The sequence below is a fragment of the Solea solea genome, chromosome 2, assembly GCF_958295425.1.
Source record: "Solea solea chromosome 2, fSolSol10.1, whole genome shotgun sequence".
Classification (NCBI taxonomy): Eukaryota; Metazoa; Chordata; class Actinopteri; order Pleuronectiformes; family Soleidae; genus Solea; species Solea solea.
The window spans coordinates 32,166,319-32,171,358 of record NC_081135.1 but is presented as its reverse complement, the minus strand read 5'-3'; positions in this window follow the sequence as shown (position 1 = coordinate 32,171,358).

The following is a 5,040-nucleotide window of genomic DNA, read 5'->3' as shown; positions in this document are numbered from 1 at the left end:
CCAGAACAGATGTGAGCAGCTGGAGAGTTAAGTTACATATGACCACAGAGACAACTATGTGTGGGAGCCCTGTGTGTGTTATCGGTGGTGCATTAAAACATTAAAAATGACAATAACTTGTGTGTTGCAGTTTGACTGTAATACGTTTTTCGGAACGCTGCCCACTGCTCTCGGTCGGTGCCAGCTGGATGCTGCTGGAGGAAAAACATGAAGACATTTCACGTAGCTGCGAATATTTCATTAAACGTGTTTTCTATTCATTAAGTGTGGCATATTTGCGCGTGCGTGCATGCACCAATATAACATTTTACTGCTGCTTACTCTGCAAGGATAGGAGTTTGCAGGGACAGGAAGAGCAGCAGAGCACAGAGGTCATCCTCTATAAACACATGTCCTGTGCCTTCAAGTGAATCGTTTCCTCTCCGATTGTGCCCTCCCTCCCTTTTCCAACATGAAACATGTGATAATGTAATACTGTACCACAAGAGCAGGAGTCCGCAACATTTAGAATGAAAACAGACATTTTTGTCGCCTCTCCACCCAAATAAAATTAACCTGGAGCGGCAAAAATCCAATTTGACCCCTTAAAATGAAGATAATATCATGTATAATGTTTGTTTTTATACATATATACTATATTTAAAGAACTACGGTTTGCCGCATTTATGAAATTTAAAAACTACAAAAAGAAAACTGTTGACATTTTATTGCTATTTATACCCAATCGCTTATAAAGTGTAGAAAAGTCAACTACTTTGAAATGAAATAAAACAATATTTGGATTTTATGTTGTCCAAAGATGGACAGGATTTCAAATGTCCAATATCGTATTTGGCGTAGACGTTGAATGTGACGCAGAATTCATTTATATTTGTTAATACACTATTTTAACATGCAGCAACATGTATATAAGTGCCAGATACTGAAAGTTATTGTGGAAAAATGGGCAAAAGCACTTATGGCTTAAATAAGCGAAATAAAAGAAGGTTGTTGTCATGAGAGGAGAATGGGACAGAAGCAGGAAACAGGAAGAAATACCACAGAAAACAGTGACAACATTACAATAGTTACACTTTTATATATATTTTTCCCCACTACAGTCCTCATTTTGAACTCAGCAGCAGCTGAACGATTTTCGATCACTCCTGAAATGAATGGTGGGTGTTAGAATATTGTGCCAGAAAAGTTGCTGCCTCAGCGTCTTTTTCCACTGCCAAACTGAAGTGTTGTAGTACAGGAAGAATTAGGTGAATTCACTCAGGTGTCACATGTCACTGCATCACAGCTGGAGCTGATAAATAAAACCCTGTGTTTGCTGCACAGTTATTTGACCTCGGAGTGAATGCTGATATATTTTCCTACTGTTGACAAAATCCAGATGTATGGCATGTTTTTTACCAGTGGAATAAGGGCAGAGAGCTAAAAACTATTTCAGTTACTCCTTAGCACACTACTGCATATTGACACAGTATTCCACATCTTTACTGAGAGAGACACTGGACAATACTGTAGAGAGTGACTCCAGGCTGATAAATTCAAAGTATGCATTGATAAGTGTTGACTCGTTTGGCCGCGTGAATAACTTGAATAAAAAAAAGCAAGATTCAAATCTGGGGAAACTGCATTTCAATCAAAAAAAAAGCTGTGAGAGGTCGATTGTGAGGCAAATCTGGTGTTCACACAACAAAGTCACTGACCAAAGTCAATCAAAGGACCAAAGGACCAAAGGAAACGATGTGTTAAGTGGAGTCCATTTGTACCAACAAATGAGCCATTTTCTTCTCTCTCTCTCTTTTTTATTTATCACTGTGTGTAAATCTAGGCCTTTCCTGGATTTAGCAGAGAACCACAAAAGTGTAATGAAGAAGGACTTAAATTAGAGAAATGCCTGCTTGCATTTATCTTACGCAGACTTCCAAACCATCAAAGCTTTGGCTTAAGTGCAGCCGGAAACAAAAAGCCTTTTCACACACATGAGGTTGTGAGTAATGTTTCAACTTAGATTGCACTTCTTTTGTTTGTTTTTTAATTGTCCATTAATGCTACTAGTTTCATTTTAAAGCCAACAATTTCAGTGTGTGCCACAATAAAAACTAAATTAAGTGTCACAGCGTTATAAATTGTCTCTCCCGTGCGCCGCAGAGCTCTTCTTAGCCCAGATCAAAGCCACCTGTTTTGCTAAGAAGACGCACAGAAGCCGTTGTTAAACCTGGGACAGATAATCATCTCTGACTCCCACCACCACTGCACACCCAGCCCCCGATACCCTCACCACCACCACCTCCACCATCTGCTACGGGGGTAGGGCCGTCTGTTTCCATGGTGACTCCATACCCCTCCTTCCTGTAAGCAAGCTCCTTTTGTGTGTCCCACGTGCAATCTGTTCCATCTGTAACCCAAACCTTGCTACTGTTGGGTGCTGGTGTTAACTGCAGGACAGAAAGCAGAGTTTCTTTGTAATAGGAGCTCTACCAAAAGACAATAAAAGTAGCCTTTTGTCCACAAGGGTGGTGTTACGGATTTGATGCACTGGAAAGACTCGCAGACAGTACACAAGAACGAGTTTAGGAGAAACCGTGAGACTTTTGTATTGTTTCGGCTTTAAAAAGCTCTAAACATGCTTTTTTTCTGGAAAGCAGAAAAATCTTTAAAACGCCATCCTTGCATTTTCGTATACAGTCAATTTGCAACTTTGGGAAAAGGATGATGTCACAGCCTCACCTTTCTTCAGTCCTTGGTCAATTCCCTTGATGATGATGTTGTCTATTTTCTTCTCGAATCCCCCTGACTTGGTTAGGGGCGGGGGGGAGCCACAAGGTGACCTTGCAAATGAAGTCCACCCCTCTTTACCCCGGTGCCTTGTCACCCTGTTCCCCCCTGCAGACTCTCACAGAGGTGGGGTGTTGGAAGGAGAAAGCTTTTTAACTGTTAACTGGCAAGGAAGTCGCAGTAAACCGGAATGTAACACTCCAGAGACTCTGCAGAGAAAAGGCTTTAGCGCGTTTTGTCAAAGTGAGAATTTATCAGCAGCAAACATCAGCCAAGAAATAACATAATGACTTAATGACTCAACCATAATGTTCACTTTCTTTAAGTTAATTCTAAGAGATTGTGTCTTGAACATGCCGCGCGCCACAGTACTGTAATCGCACCTCTGAGTATGATTTTGCTGCACATTAAGTGACTGTTGCATAATAAAGGAACACTTCAGTCATTTCATGCTGCATGTTTGATCCTGCTGTGACACAGGCCTTTTTAAAACCTCCTCTAACAGTCAGTACAACTCCATGCACAGTTAAGATGAGCTATGGTATTGGCTTGACTGCTCTGTTTAACTGGACCACTGTCCTTGTCTCCAATATACAAGCACTGACAGGGAATGGATTTATTGAATGAAGTGTGTCCACTATGCTCGGTGCCAGCTTGTCAGTGTTGACATATTATGGTGCAGACCTGAAAACCAACGTTAGGTGGTGGCGTGTCTTTCGTTGTGTCATGCATTAAATTAAAAAAATATGACATTTTTCAAAGTGACAGAGCATAAATTCCCAGCAGTCTGACGACTTCACGCATATCGTCTCAGCTTACTTAGATCCTCGCCAGAGCAGGTACTAAAAAAAAGTACCAGCTACTATCACTTATGGAAAAGCAAAAAAAAACTGTGCCGTGCCGTGCCAAGGCGAGTCTAGCCGTGCTGGGACCATGTAGTGGAAAAGTGGCTTGTGTGTGTGTGTGTGTGTATGTGTGTGTTGTATTTTAGGGTTAAGTTAAATCATGCAACCCTGATCTGAGGCAGAACCTTATTAGGCTCTATTTGGGATTCACAGGCTGCTTACCAACACACAGATGGAAAGCATTAGTCTTGCTGGCAGGAAACTAAACTTTTGTTGTACCGTGAATTAGAATGAAACAGTGCGGGCTCGGTTTACTGCTTATCTTAATCACTTTCTGAATCTCTGCCAAGAACCTACAGGTGGAGGTAGACGTGCTGCCTTTACGTCACGTTTGTCTCGTGTTCACATAGTCGTCGATGACTCTACAGAGGAATGGAAAACAGTTTGAAAAGTTTCACAACTCACAGGCTGGCTGCGAGGGCAACAAGTGAGGACACAGCTGGTCATTTTTCTAAAGTCATGCGGGACGGTTGCCAGGTTAACCCTGTGCTAATGCCATTTAATAAAAATGACTTGCACCCTTGTGTATTTTCCACAGAGCGTTGGCAGGGGAGAGGGCCCCAAGAATGCAAGTTGAAAGATTAAACCCAGCAAGAGCGTGCAACAGGAATTTCCACCAACTTAATGTGATTGTAGCTTATCATTTATCTTAGCTTAGCTTTTGGAGACTCAGTCACTTTCAGAGACAAAACCTCTGTAGCGCGGGCCATATTTTTTCTATCTACATAACCCTATCAAGCATTTCAGCTGGCTCTGCTGACAAAAGAGCTGCCAGGAGAGGAACTTTATGGCTTCCCCCCCCTGTACAACTTGCACAAGTCCACAGCCACAAAAACCAGTTCTTCCATCAAAAGTGTGTGAGTGTGAATGAGTTTGCAAATATCACACAGGGATGATTCACAATGGGTCAGACTCTGAAGCAAACAAGAGGGCAACTCATGGCCAACACCCCTTTAACCTCTTTGGAATAGTTGCAACATCATAACTGTGTCAGGCTCCGGGGAAAATCTGTTAGTAAGAAAGAAGTCACGAAAAACAGAGACTTGTTTTTTTCTTTGTCTTTTTGAGGTAACACAGACAGAGCATAGCAACTTTGAGAAGCATAAAAACAGCCACAAACGAACCACAAGGCTAGATTTAGACCACGTCCACACTGGATGGGGATGAATAATATGTGCTTTGACGCACACAGTGAAACAACACGACAAAAGAAGAGTTTTAAATCTCACTCTGTTGGGTAATCATAGGCAACTTGAGTAGGCAGCTTTGAGCAGGATTGTGTGTCATGCGTCAACATTTACACAAAGACAAGAAAAATCACAAAATAGTTCTGAAAATGCAAAATAAGCCTTTTCTGATTTGTCTG